We start from the raw sequence: 16,495 nt of genomic DNA on the forward strand, positions 1-16,495 counted from the left end.
AAAATCAGTTGAATGATTTAAGATTCAGCTGCTTACAGAAAAGTGTTTAACATGAACATAAATACCGGCTGCCTCTACAAAAGTTGGGCAGCTCAGCAAATTCTCAATGGCAACAACTTGCAAGAAAAAAGCATAGGGAAAACCTTTCAAACTGCATTTAATTTTTATATAACCCCTTTCTAAGCTAGTTTTTTAAAATATCTAGCTCCATGCTATATAAATATTATAGTGCACCACTAGTGTCCAACATCATTGCAGATTATGTTTTGCGCAAACAGAAGCGAGAGCATCCTGTGTTCAACTGTTTACATTAGAATGTACATAGACACTACTTCAGTTTTAATACTAATTTTAAATATTCTTAGCACTGTAACATACTATATTTTAGGCAGCTTAACCCTGACATTAGCTACTGTGGATATTGAGATAAAACCCATGATCTACAAAGTTTATACTTCATCAGGCCAAGTGTGGGCCAAAGCAATCTTGTCATACAAAATGCTTAGAAATGGACAGGAGTGCAGTGAAAGATGTCCCATCGCTGATGTTCCAGGTCATAAATGATGCAAGTGAAAACTTGAATTGACTGCCACAGTCCTGTGTTTGTACCAAGCGGACTTCAGGACTATACCAGGGAAAACTGTGCTGTGATGTGAAGGTGGGGTAGGGCTGGTGCCTGTTCTTGTACTAAAACAGCTCTGCTTTTCCACTACAACTCTCTTCCATGCTGACTTTGTTCAGGAACAAAACATACAAACAGGGCTTTCTTGCTCTAATCTTCCAAAGTGCATTAGAGAGAGGGGCAAAACTTCATTCACCTATACATAGGAGACACAAGTTAAAAACATTTCCAAAAGAATGAGTGAGGCAATGCTGTGCTTTCAAATTGTAGAACGTAAACAAATGTTTCATGATAACTTGGTTGCAAGTACTTCTTTTGTCAAAGTGGAATAAACAACAGAGTAAAGCCTTGTTGAAAGCTTGCCGAGTAGCGTCTGAACATTTGCTCTCTTGTTTTCCTAAACAAGTCGTTGAAACACATCATTCATCCTGCTGGGTTAAGGAAGTTTACTGATCCTATCGACTCAATCATATATAGCCACATTCAAAGCAATGCAGGAGGCTGTTTGCTATTGTTTCCACTTCTCAGGCATGGTCAACATCAGTAGGTCCAATTGTGTTCTTTATCTTCATGCAATAGATGAAAAGGAGTAGATATATACACTTCAGCGTTTATTGCTTCCCTAGTTCTTTGGGGGAAGATTAAAATGTTTAATATGAACTAACATGTCACTTCTTGTGACCAGTGCAACCTGGCATATTTTAAGAAGTGGGAACTAAAAGAAATGGGGACTAAAAAGTGAAATGTAGAAGTCAAAAGGAATGCAAGAAAGAATTAAAAGGGAAATAAAAAGAGGAAAGTGTCCTTTGTGAGAAGAGAGAATACTTCTTGTGATATTTTCTCATTACATTAATCCATCGTCCATTCTGGAAACTTCCTGTTATCATTTTATGGTCCACAGAAAATATGAGAAAGATGGGCATAAATTAAATTATTTTTATTTCGATTGAAATATTGATATCATGCTCAAACTTTACAAGTTCTGATGTGTGCACTCAACTGTATGTAATCTCCATCTGTGGAAAGTTTGTTTTTAATTCTATTAATGGTCTTTCAAAAATTTCCTCTCCTCCCCTCCCTATCATTAGCCCCTCCCAATCCCGCAATAATTTTTAGGAGTTGTGAAATACAGATTCTAAATGATCCTCTTTTGCCAACTGATGAACAGGCATTTCTTAATTAGTGCAGCAAAAGATTGTTTCACTGTCAGTCTCTCTCTTCCTTTGCCTGAGATGACTGGGCCATGGTCATTTTCCAGAGGAGACCCAGGTTGAAACGAAATTCAAACCCAGCTTTCTTAACTAAAAATCTATCATCCTGATGTGTAGCACTGTAAAAATAACAGGTTAATGAAAAGGACAAGCTTTTTATTGGCAGTCGAGAATGCTTCTGAAGTCATTCATATCAAATATATACCACTGCTTGAGTTTCTACCTGAAGACATTGTAAAATAGATAACTGTATAAGAACAATCTAATAGGCACATAATGTATATAATGACATTTTTGCCCATGTTTTAAACATATACAAGCCAAGAAAAGAAATTCATCACGTTTAAGAGGACATGCTCCAGAGCTATGAAGTAATAAAAAATTGCGGACATCATCTCAAGGGGTTAGTTTAATGGTCAGACCCTCTGTAGAAAGGGTGAAATCACACTATTTACATGTTAGGAACTAACACAGCCTTGCCTATCTTCATAGGCCATTCCCATGCTCATATACTTAGCAAATGCAGCTTTGTGTACATTTCACAGAATTTTGGCAGCATTACTGACTTTTACAGAGAACTGAGCCCTTTGGTAGACATAAGCCACAAAGAAGAGGATTATAGGGGTTACTCTATGGCTGTCTGTCACACAAATAGCTAATTAACTGCCGATTGTATCCTCTTAAATCTCCCCTTATATTCAGAATATTGGCCAAACCTACAAAAATAATTACAACACATCTGAAAGCCTAGTCAAATACATGCAGAAAATCTGTGGAGTACATCTACATGGGAAAGACAGTTAATTTCCACTGTAAGCAGTAAAACACACACAAGTATAAAGCCTCAGAACCCTTTTTCCAACAATCTACCTGCTGAATTTAGTTTCAAAAATTCCAAATGCAACAATTATTATTCCTAATATAAGCAAACAAATTTCAAAATTAAACTTCAGTAACTCTCTAGCAGGGAATCCGAAACTAGGGCCACAATTATAAGACAGTCATTATTAAATTCAGTAAGGAATTCAGGAGAAACTTCTTTACCCACAGAATGGTTAGAATATGGAGCATGCTCCCACATGAAGCAGTTGAGGTGAAAAGCATTAAAATGAATAAGGGAGAAAGCAATGGAAGGTTATGCTGATAAGGTTAGAAGAAGTAGGGTGGGAGGTGACTTGAATGGAACATAGACAACAGCATGGACTAGTTGGGCCGAATGACCTGTTTCTGTGTTGTAAATTCTATGTAATTCTATGTAAATTACTACAAGCACAATGATCAGGATAAGACTGGAATCGCTGATCCTGATTGGAATAACATAGTATCCTCCAATTCGTGCTTTCTCATCCAGTCCTATCCACAGGGGTTCTGTCTTTGCAAATGAGAAAGACAGAAAAAAAATGCGGATCAGTGTTGCAAAAAGATGAAGATACAATGGAGTGGGTACATATGTGAATCCAAAAAGTATTTAAAACAAAATAGGAGCGTTAAAAGCATTAATAATTCTGGACAGATATGATACAGTAGCTTTTAAGGAGTCACAATTTAAGTTTGGACAGGGCTGGGGACTTAATGCTCCTGATTAGAGCATTTATAGAATAGGGAGCAAAGAAGAGGGGGTGGAGTGGAAGCCTTATTGAAGGATTCTATCACAGCACTACAATCCAAGTATACCAAGGACATCCGAGAAAGTTGAGTTAGTAAATAGGAAGATAATTGTGTAATTCTTGGTGTGCATTAAAGGCCACCAGACATTAGAGGTGAAATAGAGGGGGATGTCGGCAGAAAGTTCAGCGACATATGCAAGAACAATAGGACAATAATAAATTTAACTATCCCGATAGATTGGAATAAAGGCATTGCATATGGAAAAATTGAGGAACAATTTTTAGAATTCATCCAGGACTATGTTCCAGATCAATATATTTCTTTGTTAACAAGGAAAGAAGCATTCCTTTATTTAATTGTAGGAAATGAAGTTGGGCAAATAACTGATGTGATAGCGCAGAACAATTGGGAAATCATGACCACAACATAGTTAAGTCCAAAGAGTCAAAGATAAGGGTGCTAGACTGGAAAAGGAACATTTCAATGAGATAAATAGGGATCTGGTCTTAAGTAACCTGGTAGAGAAGAAAGTAAATAGGTCAACAGATCAATTGTATGATATGAAATGCATGACATAGAAAAGAAAATAGGTGAAAACTAAACTTAAAAGGAGGCATAATGTAGCTGGGACTAACATTACTTTATATAATCATGAGGAATATAGAAAGTGTTTGGAAGGTGAAGTAGAGATTAGAAGGGCTAAAATGGGAGTATGAGAGAAGATTAACAGGTATCATTAAAAAAAAGAATATATATAGTAAATGGATAGTTAAAGAGAGGGTAACCACTCGCTGATGTTCAGGGTTGAAGAAGGGAATCTAATTGTGCCAAACAGATGGCAGAGATATTAAATAAATATTTTACATTGAGTAACTATGGAAGGGAGGACTTAGACGAATGAGAGAGGTATATGGAACTATAATTGAACTTACTGTAGGAAAGGAATTGGTTCTGTAAAAATGAGCAGAGTTGAATGTGGATAAGCCACTGGGCCCAGATTGCACACACCTGGGCTGTTGAAAGAAATCAGATAGCAGAGGTTTTGGTAACAAGTTTTCAATCCCCCTTAAAGATGCAAATTGCCCCATGTTACAGTAACACCTTAGGTCGATTTGTTCATCCACACCCTCCAGTGTCTTTTCATTAACCTTATACTCCCAATGTTTTCTTCTAATAACCCACACTGAACCATGATTAATTGCATCTGCTAACCCATCTATGTTATTATATATAATCTAAAGATTTGAATACATAATTCTCTGAAAGTGTGAGTGCAGGTAGATAAAGCCATGAGAAAGGTCAATAGAGTTTTGGGTTTTGTAAATAGGAGCATAGGGATAAAGAATATAAAGATAAATTTATACAAAATATTGGAATTAAAAACAATCAGAATACTGTGTGCAGTTTCGGGTACCCCATTCAGAGAGAACATTAAAACTATAGACTGTGTACACCATAGATTCACCAGGCTGATGCCAGATATGAGGAAAGATTTGAGATACTGGGTTTTATCCTGGCACAGCACTGAATTGGCCCTTATCAAATCTGTATGTGACATAATCCATGAAGGTGATTGGTGTATTATCCCTCCTCATTCTCCTCAACCAGTCTGCAGCCTTTGACACAGTCAATTAAAACATCCTCTTGAAAAACCGGTTCTCTGTTGTCTAGTTTAGTGAGATTATCCTCACTTGGTCCTACTGTTACCTATCCAATCATTGCCAGACCATCACCAGAAATGGCTTGTCTTCCCACCTTGGCACCATCCCCCATGTATATGTCTTGGCCCCCTCTCCTCGCTCAACCGCATGCTGCTACTTAGTGACATTATTTGTAGACATGGGCCAGCTTCCATATGTTAGCTGGTGTCACTCAGTTCTACCTCTCCATTACCTCTCTCCAGAGCCTCTATGTTGTCAGATGTCTTGTCCAGTCTTGGATGAGCTACAAAATCTCCAGTTAAATATTTGGAAGACTAAAGCCAACATCTTTGGTTCCTCCCACAAATTCTGTACCCTTGCCTTCACTTCTGCCACCACCCCCCCCACCCCCCCGTATTTGCATTGAACCCCAAGCTGAGCTCATAACTCTTCCATCACAAAGACTGCTTACTTCCACCTCTAACATCATCCACCTCTGCACGTGTCTCATTCTATCTTCCACTGAAACCCTCATCCATGACTTTTCCAATTGTCTCCTAACCTGCCCTGCATTCATAATTCATCATCCAAAACTTTGCTGCCCATTTTCTATCACATGCCAAGTCCTGCTCATCTATCACCTCAGTCCTTGCTGAAATACGTTGGCTCCCAATCTGCCAATGCCTCCCATTTAAAATTCTCATCATTGCGTTTAAATTTCTTCATTGTCCTTCCCTCCCCATCTCTGCAACCTCCTCCAGCACTATGAACTCCCCACTTTTCTGACTGTGGCCTTTTGTGCACCCCCCTGCTTTGCCCCACCAATGGCAATTATACATTCAACTGTCTAGGCCCCATGGTGTAGAATTTCCTTTCTAAATGCCTTTGCCTCTCTTCCTTTCTACCCTCCTTTAAGACCCTCCTTAAACTCACCTCTTTGATCAACCTTTTGTTGACCACTCCTAATAACCTTTTTTGTCTAGGCATCCATTTTTGTCTAATTACACCTCTGTAAAATACCTTGGGATACTTTTGTACATTAAAGGCACTATATAAATGCAAGTTGTTGTTACTTCCATTGAAGCAGAGAAGGCTAAGAGGAGATTTAATAAAGATTTTTAAAATTTGAAGAGCTTTGATAGAGTGAATAAAGGAAAACTTTGTTCGCTGGTTGCGGAATCAGTGGCACAGAGATAATTCTTTACAAAGAGGTTTATTGGAGCATGGAATGCTGTATCAGAGGGAATGTCTGAGGAAGAGACTAGTGTCTCTTTTTAAGGGAAAATTGGATAACTATTTGAAGCAGAGGAAGATACACGGTTATGGGAAAAGAGCAGGGAAGTGGGACTAATTTTAGATTACTCTGGCAAAGAGCAAGCACATACATGATAGATTGAATGGCTGCTCCTTTTGTGCTGCAAGCTTCTATTTTTCTCTGAGGCTGCCCTCTGTAGCTCAAAATAACCACTATTCTATCACAAAGTTTTGTAGACATGCCAGTGACTTGCAAACCATGCGATGGATATAACCTATTCTACAATTAACATTCTGACTAATATTTTTAACTTGAAAATCAACTCTAAACAATTAATTTTATTTCTTAATTCTAATCTTTATTCAGAATGAACCATGCAACTGTGTGACCTTGCATGCTTCATAGAGTCTATCTTTCATTCTTCTCATTTGGAAGAGTATTTAAATGTGCAGCTCCAACAACACTCAAGAAGCTCAACGCAATCCAGGACAAAGCAGCCCACTTGATCGGCACTCCATTTATCACCTTCAACATTCACTCCCTCCACCACCAGTGCATAGTGATTGCAGTGCATAGATGCACTGCAGCAATTTGTCAAGGCTCCTTCAACAGCACCTTCCAAACCCACAACTTCCACCACCTACAAGAACAATGGTAGCAGATGCATGGGAACACCACCACGTGCAAGTTCTCCTCCAAGTCACACACCATCCTGACTTGGAAGTATATAGCTGCTTCTTCATTATCTCTGAGTCAAAATCCTGGAACTCCCTCCCTATTAGCATTGTTGGTGAACCTACACCACACGGACTGCAGTGGTTCAAGAAGGTGGCTCACCACCACCTTCTCAGTGGCAATTCGGGATGAATAATAGATGCTGGCCTTGCCAGCGATGCTCACATCCCAAGAATGAATAAAAACCAGAATATGCTTAGAGCTTAGCCCTTATTAGAATTAGAATTAGAATTAGAACATTACAGTGCAGTACAGGCCCTTCGGCCCTCGATGTTGCGCCGACCTGTGAAACCATCTGACCTACACTATTCCATTTTCATCCATATGTCTATCCAATGACCACTTAAATGCCCTTAAAGTTGGCGAATCTACTACTGCTGCAGGCAGGGCGTTCCACACCCCTACTACTCTCTGAGTAAAGAAACTACCTCTCACATCTGTCCTATATCTATCACCCCTCAACTTGAAGCTATGTCCCCTCGTGCTTGCCATCACCATCCGAGGAAAAAGACGCTCACTATCCACCCTATCTAACCCTCTGATTATCTTATATGTCTCTATTAAGTCACCTCTCCTCCTCCTTCTCTCCAACAAAAACAACCTCAAGTCCCTCAGCCTTTCCTCGTAAGACCTTCCCTCCATACCAGGCAACATCCTAGTAAATCTCCTCTGCACCCCTTCCATAGCTTCCACATCCTTCCTATAATGTGGTGACCAGAACTGCACGCAATACTCCAGGTGCGGTCTCACCAGAGTTTTGTACAGCTGCAGCATGACCTCGTGGCTCCGAAACTCGATCCCCCTACTAATAAAAGCTAACACACCATATGCCTTCTTAACAGCCCTATTAACCTGGGTAGCAACCTTCAGGGATTTATGCACCTGGACACCAAGATCTCTCTGTTCATCTACACTACCAAGAATCTTCCCATTAGCCCAGTACTCTGCATTCCTGTTACTCCTTCCAAAGTGAATCACCTCACACTTTTCCGCATTAAACTCCATTTGCCATCTCTCAGCCCAGCTCTGCAGCCTATCTATGTCCCTCTGTACCCATCAACATCCTTCGGCACTATCCACAACTCCACCGACCTTAGTGTCATCTGCAAATTTACTAACCCACCCTTCTACACCCTCTTCCAGGTCATTTATAAAAATGACAAACAGCAGTGGCCCCAAAACAGATCCTTGCGGTACACCACTAGTAACTAAACTCCAGGATGAACATTTGCCATCAACCACCACCCTCTGTCTTCTTTCAGCTAGCCAATTTCTGATCCAAAGTTCTAAATCACCTTCAACCCCATACTTCCGTATTTTCTGCAATAGCCTACCGTGGGGAACCTTATCAAACGCCTTACTGAAATCCATATACACCACATCCACTGCTTTACCCTCATCCACCTGTTTGGTCACCTTCTCGAAAAACTCAATAAGGTTTGTGAGGCACGGCCTACCCGTCACAAAACCGTGCTGACTATCTCTAATGAACTTATTCTTTTCAAGATGATTATAAATCCTGTCTCTTATAACCTTTTCCAACATTTTACCCACAACCGAAGTAAGGCTCACAGGTCTATAATTACCAGGGCTGTCTCTACTCCCCTTCTTGAACAAGGGGACAACATTTGCTATCCTCCAGTCTTCCGGCACTATTCCTGTCGACAATGACGACATAAAGATCAAGGACAAAGGCTCTGCAATCTCCTCCCTAGCTTCCCAGAGAATCCTAGGATAAATCCCATCTGACCCAGGGGACCTATCTATTTTCACACTTTCCAAAATTGATAACACCTCCTCCTTGTGAACCTCAATCCCATCTAGCCTAGTAGCCTGAATCTCAGTATTCTCCTCGACAACATTTTCTTTCTCTACTGTAAATACTGACGCAAAATATTCATTTAACACTTCCCCTATCTCCTCTGATTCCACACACAACTTCCCACTACTATCCTTGATTGGCCCTAATCTAACACTGGTCATTCTTTTATTCCTGATATACCTATAGAAAGCCTTAGGGTTTTCCCTGATCCTATCCACCAATGACTTCTCGTGTCCCCTCCTTGCTCTTCTTAGCTCTCCCTTTAGATCCTTCCTGGCTAGCTTGTAGCTCTCAAGCGCCCTAACTGAGCCTTCACGTCTCATCCTAACATAAGCCGCCTTCTTCCTCTTGACAAGCGCTTCAACTTCTTTAGTAAACCACGGCTTCAACTTCAACTTATCACACGACAATGGACAACAAATGCTGGCCTTCCCTGCGACGCTCACATCCCATGGAAGAATTAAAAAAACTATGCAGAACAACCTTAGTTTTTTCAGTAGCACACTGACCATATATGTTTCTACAGTGCTTTAGTGAGCACAATGTCCTGGCACTTCATAAAATGCTTACATTGAGCTGCATGTCCTACATTGAACAAAATATGCCACACTAAGCTAAGTGCCCTTCCAAACTGTGCAGTGTGCATTTAGATAAAATGTATTCAATATGCATAGCAGCAAAAATGTGCTTTCTCTACATTTTAAAACAGAGCTAAGCAATTTTCTTGTACCAAATTTATTTTGTTGTACTCCATGAAGGAAAGTGTTCAAGGGTATTAATGCAATAACTTTGTTTGAAACTACGGGCGGCACAGTGGCGCAGTGATTAGCACCGCAGCCTCACAGCTCCAGCAACCCGGGTTCAATTCTGGGTACTGCCTGTGTGGAGTTTGCAAGTTCTCCCTGTGTCTGCGTGGGTTTCCTCCGGGTGCTCCGGTTTCCTCCCACAGCCAAAAGACTTGCAGGTTGATAGGTAAATTGGCCATTATAAATTGCCCCTAGTATAGGTAGTTGGTAGGGGAATATAGGGACAGGTGGGGATGTGGTAGGAATATGGGATTAGTGTAGGATTAGTATAAATGGGTGGTTAATGGTCGGCACAGACTCGGTGGGCCGAAGGGCCTGTTTCAGTGCTGTATCTCTAAAAAAAAATCTAAAAAATCTACAGGCTGGATTTTGTTCTCAGCCCAACGTCAGGTTACGTGGCCGTCATAAATATGCTAAGTGGCTGTCCGCCGCAGAATCATGACGGCGCGAGTCCCAGTGGCGGAACAACAAAATCCGATCCTACAGGTGCAAACCTGCATCCCATAATAGTATTTTGCCGTTCCAATATGTCTCTTTGGCCTCCTTATCTCGAGAGACAATGGGTAAGCGCCTGGAGGTGGTCAGTGGTGTGTGAAGCAGCGCCTGGAGTGGCTATAAAGGCCAATTCTAGAATGACAGGCTCTTCCACAGGTGCTGCAGAAAAATTTGTTTGTCGGGGCTGTTACTCAGTTGGCTCTCCCCTTGCACATCTGTCTTTTTTCCTGCCAACTACTAAGTCTCTTCGACTTGCCACACTTTAGCCCCGCCTATATGGCTGCCCGCCAGCTCTGGCGAACGCTGGCAACTGACTCCCATGACTTGTGATCAATGTCACAGGATTTCATGTCGCGTTTGCAGACGTCTTTAAAGCGGAGACATGGACGGCCAATGGGTCTGATACCAGTGACGAGCTCGCTGTATAATGTGTCTTTGGGGATCCTGCCATCTTCCATGCGGCTCACATGGACAAGCCATCTCAAGCGCCGCTGACTCAGTAGTGTGTATAAGCTGGGGATGTTGGCCACCTCGTGGACTTCTGTGTTGGAGATACGGTCCTGCCACCTGATGCCAAGTATTCTCCGGAGGCAGCGAAGATGGAATGAATTGAGATGTCGCTCTTGGCTGACATACGTTGTCCAGGCCTCGCTGCCATAGAGCAAGGTACTGAGGACACAGGCTTGATACACTCGGACTTTTGTGTTCCGTGTCAGTGCGCCATTTTCCCACACTCTCTTGGCCAGTCTGGACATAGCAGTGGAAGCCTTTGCCATGCGCTTGTTGATTTCTGCATCTAGAGACAGGTTATTGGTGATAGTTGAGCCTAGGTAGGTGAACTCTTGAACCACTTCCAGAGCATGGTCGCCAATATTGATGGATGGAGCATTTCTGACGTTCTGCCCCGTGATCTTCGTTTTCTTGAGGCTGATGGTGAGGCCAAATTCATTGCAGGCAGCCGCAAACCTGTCGATGAGACTCTGCAGGCACTCTTCAGTGTGAGATGTTAAAGCAGCATTATCAGCAAAGAGGAGTTCCCTGATGAGGACTTTCCGTACTTTGGACTTCGCTCTTAGACGGGCAAGGTTGAACAACCTGCCCCTTGATCTTGTGTGGAGGAAAATTCCTTCTACAGAGGACTTGAACGCATGTGAAAGCAGCAGGGAGAAGAAAATCCCAAAAGGTGTGGGTGCGAGAACACAGCCCTGTTTCACGTCACTCAGGATAGGAAAGGGCTCTGATGAGGAGCCACCATGTTGAATTGTGCCTTTCATATTGTCATGGAATGAGGAGATGATACTTAGTAGCTTTGGTGGGCATCCAATCTTTTCTAGTAGTCTGAAGAGACCACGTCTGCTGACGAGGTCAAAGGCTTTGGTGAGATCAATGAAAGCAATGTAGAGGGGCATCTGTTGTTCATGGAATTTCTCCTGTATCTGACGAAGGGAGAACATCATGTCAACGGTCGATCTCTCTGCACGAAAGCCACACTGTGCCTCAGGGTAGACGCGCTCGGCCAGCTTCTGGAGCCTGTTTAAAGCGACTCGAGCAAAGACTTTCCCCACTATGCTGAGCAGGGAGATTCCACGGTAGTTGTTGCAGTCGCCGCGGTCACCTTTGTTTTTATAGAGGGTGATGATATTGGCATCGCGCATGTCCTGTGGTACTGCTCCCTCATCCCAGCACAGGCAAAGCAGTTCATGTAGTGCTGAGAGTATAGCAGGCTTGGCACTCTTGATTATTTCAGGGGTAATGCTGTCCTTCCCAGGGGCTTTTCCGCTGGCTAGAGAATCAATGGCATCACTGAGTTCCGATTTGGTTGGCTGTATGTTCAGCTCATCCATGACTGGTAGAGACTGGGCTGCACTGAGGGCAGTCTCAGTGACAACATTCTCCCTGGAGTACAGTTCTAGGTAGTGCTCAACCCAGCGGTCCATTTGTTTGCGTTGGTCAGTGATTATGTCCCCTGATTTAGATTTGAGGGGGGCGATCTTCTTGATGGTTGGCCCAAGAGCTCTCTTAATGCCATCATACATTCCTCTGATGTTTCCGGTGTCTGAGGCCAGCTGAATATGACTGCATAGGTGTTGCCAGTAGCCAGTAGTATTTTGCAGTTCCAATATGTGTTACTATTCTAATACCTATAATCGATGCTTATTTTGTTAAAGCCTTCAGAGTTCACTTGGTAGAATTTGATACTAAATTATGGACAATTTTGCACTATTATTTGTACATCTAGAAACTGACTTGGAATTGCTCAAACTGATTCAGAAACAAGGGGGGACCTTCATTCAAGCAGTTCATATTATTTTTGAAGTGCAGTATACAAGGTGAAAGAACACCATGTAATAATCTTATAGAGCCCCATCCTCAACCCCTTTTTTCACCTTTCACCAGTCTCTTTTGATCACCATCTGCTATTCATAGCCAGCTAGTAGAAGAGAGCTTCAGGGCTGAATTTTATTAGCGTGCTGCACATCGCGGCACCGCGCTTTGAAATCGGCGGCCTTCAGACGTGGATGCGCTGTCGCTAAGCCCCCGCGATATTTCGTCGGGGGGGGCGGCCATTCCACCTGCAGCAATGATGTCCAGCGCCACCACGCAGGCGCCATTTTTAAAGGGCTTCAAGCCCTTCAGTGCCATTTAAATGTTTAAAGAAACAGGGTTGTGAAAAAAATGAAGTAATATGTTATTAACATATCCAATCCCCTCTCCCACTCCACCCCCATGAATAATCTGTTGATTTTTTTTGTCCTATCCCCCTAAAAAAATGAGTTTTCACTCACGAACTTTCCCCCAGAACTTTATTCCCCTTAACCCTAAACCCCTTCCCACCATCCCGCAACTAGTCGGAGTGGTATTCACCGCTCCCCCCACACCCTGGAATTTTCACTCCTCCCCCCTTCTCACCAGTGTCACACCTCAGAGCTCCAAACGGAGCTCTGAAGGCACGGGACTTCCGGCTGACGGCCGTAATATCGGTGTGGGATGGCCACCGTGGCAAGGTAAGTTGATTTGCACGTTTATTCATTAATTTTAATATTTCAACGAAGGCCTTGCCGCCGAACTGCATGCCACCGAAGCCTCGCCACTGCCAGTAAAATGCGGAGGGGCCTTCTTGGCATCGGAGGTCGTAGTAGGCCTCTCCCGCAGAAATTTTCTGGGCCCCCCCCCGCCATGACCCGCAACGCCGGAGGCCTCATAAAATTCAGACCTCAGTGTGTTCAGCAGAGACTCCCCTTTTGATTTTTCCATTCCCCTACTAAGATCAGAAACTCGAGAGGGGAGATTTAAGCATGCGTCCCAAGCAATTCAACTTGGCTCAATTGGCAACTCTCATACCTCTGCATCAGCAGCAATAATTTGAGCCCGAAAATAGGGGTTGGCCACATTAACAAAGGCTAACATTATAATGCAATACTGAAAGATTGCCATAGTGTTGGAAATCAGATGAGATGTTGAACAGAGGTGCTGCCACACACATAGGCCAGGATTTTATCCTGGAGATGAGGGTCACAGCGGCGGGCCAGATGGCGTGGGAAGACCACACCTTGGCCGTCTGTCACGGCACCAGTGTAATTTCAGGGCAGGCAGCCAATTAACTGCCCACCTTTGGCAACACCATCCCTTTAACGGATGAGCTCTTGCCTCCAGATTTGCTGGCCAGTTGGAGGGCTGGCAGCTCTGCAGTACCAGCAGCACCACTGGGAGCAGTGTCACTGCCAGTATTGCAGGAGGCCTACAGTGAACAAGATGTCGGAGACTCCATGACACAGGTCAGTGGGGTCAGGGTCACTGGGGCCAGTAAGGCAGGCCCCAGCTATAAGGTGTTTGGTGAGGGTGGAGAGGATCTTGCCTCAGGGGTGACCATCGCTGCTGGCAGGGCCCCCAGAGGAGGGACCGCCCAAGACTGCCAGAAGGCCACCTTTCTCAATTGGCAGTGCCTCCATGTGGTGGCAGGCCCCTCCTATTTCAATAAAATTGAAGCAGAGGCAGGAGGTTACCCTTAAATGTCCATTAATTAATTGGCCATTTAAGGGCCTCAATTGGCCTGGGGCCGGAAGGTCATCCTTGACCTTCCCCACCTTGGACAAAATGACAGGTGGCTAGGACAACATCGGGCATGCAATCCAACATCACCCCTTGCCATTTTGTGTGCTTTCCCTGCCTCCGTTTCCATTAAGCTGGCACTATTAAAAGAGTAGAAATTCTCCCAGTGACTTGGCCAATATTACTGTCACAACAAATACCCCCTAAAATAGATCAATTGGAAATTCATTTCATTGTTACCTCTAGGTCATAACTGCAGAATGGCTGTCACATTTGTTTGTCTACATATAACAATCATTGCACTTCAAACAAAGTTTGAGTGCTTTGAGATGTTGATGTACAGGTATATCTTTTTATATTTCTATGCATCCCAGGACTCCCTGGTAACTTGCTGTGATGCAACATCATCCTTTCTGAATGGGCCAGTCTGTGAGATTCTTTTCTCCCCACAAACAAAATGTCAAAATATTTACATTTTACATTTACTGTTATTAACTTTTGTCTATCACTTACATTATGGAAAATTATACATCCCATCCATTAGAATTGAGACACTGGCATTCCACTGTAACAAATATTAGAAAATATATCCCTCTCCTGTGTGGACTTTATGGGTTAAGCTGATGTCATTATGCACACACCAATCTATTATCGAAATTGGGTGGATAATGGCAACAGAACAGGCTAAAGTTCATTGCATAACTCAGAGGTGATTCATTTGCTGCTTTTTTACAGGTGTAGGCTTAGAGCACGGGATGATAAACCTCTTCAGCAGGTTTTAGTGAAAGCACCCATTTAACTGAGTCACGGGTGGTAACTGTGACCTTTATAATAGTGCAGTGTAAGCACAGCACTGCCAACTAGGCTCCAAAATTCCCATTGCCCCAGGTCAGAGAGGGGGTTGCACTGAGAGTATCTAGTGATGCTGTGGATTACAGTACTTTTATAGCCAACTATCAATTTTACCATATGAAGATCTTTGTATTTTATCACTCAATCATTTGTGATGGTATGATTCATCAACTTGCCTTAGACAAAGTATTTCAATCCACCATGTATATCAGTTAACTAGAGAAGTGCTGACATGTTACATATAACATAGTGGTAGCTCATAAACTTCAATATTTTCCCTCACTACATTACAATTCAGAAAAATTGATGAACAATATAGAAAAGGAGAGAAAAGTGGGGGCCATCTACATCTAATCATACATGGAAGAATGATTAGAGTGCAGCAACCAAAACTAATGTTGGATCAAATGAGATCAGGTTCCTAACTGGAGGGTGGGGGGGAGAAAGGACAGATGGAGCCCACAACAGTTATGTGCCCATCTCAAAGATCTGAATATCTAAAAAGTTGTTACTTATTTGAAGAAGCATATTGAACCAGGAGAAGTTTACAGCATAGATTTAGCTCAGTACATCTGTGCTGACACTGCTAGAGCAATCCAAAACTATTTGCAGTGCTCTGCTCCCTTCCTACAGCCTGTATCTTCTGCTTCATATATCTAATCACCTTTCCTGTAAAAGATATGACCTCTACCTCAGCTATTCTCTGAAGCAAACCATACCACCCTCCAACAATTCTGTGCAAAGTAATTTCTCCTAATCTCTCTCCTCACTCTCTTTTTGATAATTTAAAATTGATGAACCTTCATCACTGACTCCCCAGCCAGGTAAAATAATTTGTTCTTATTCACTCCATCAGTGCCCTTTATAATTTTAGAAATGCTTTTAAATCTCCTCTTTTCCTTCTCTGTTCTCGTGCAAATAGTCCCAGTGGCTCACTGGAGAAAAATAAAATATCAAATTCAATTACATCGGGTCAGTTCATGTTATTAACTCTCATTCAACTAAAAAGGTGTGAGGTTGGGAGAGTGGTGGACAAATATCTGTTGAATGTCCAATGCACAATATGTTCAGAAAACCTCAATTTGGCTCTAGTTCAAAGAAATCCATGGTATAAAAATACATAGAGTTAGCAGATCTTGACACTAAATTGGGCCATCTCATTTAGATAGGTCAGAAGGATGGCTGGTATGGTAAATGGAAGTGTTGCAATGGATGGGGATGTTCTCCTTTTGCACTGAGGGACTTTGTTTGGAGCAGGGTAAAGGAAGTCCTACACAAACGCTGTTGTTTTGTATTGCTCCCCATTGCTTCTCATCTGAAACCCACTGTGTTATATACTCTGATATGCAGTGGAGAAGATAGGCAGGAGACCACGAGACATCTTCAGAGGTCTTCAGAG

The sequence above is a fragment of the Heterodontus francisci genome, chromosome 11 (genome assembly GCF_036365525.1).
Source record: "Heterodontus francisci isolate sHetFra1 chromosome 11, sHetFra1.hap1, whole genome shotgun sequence".
Classification (NCBI taxonomy): domain Eukaryota; kingdom Metazoa; phylum Chordata; class Chondrichthyes; order Heterodontiformes; family Heterodontidae; genus Heterodontus; species Heterodontus francisci.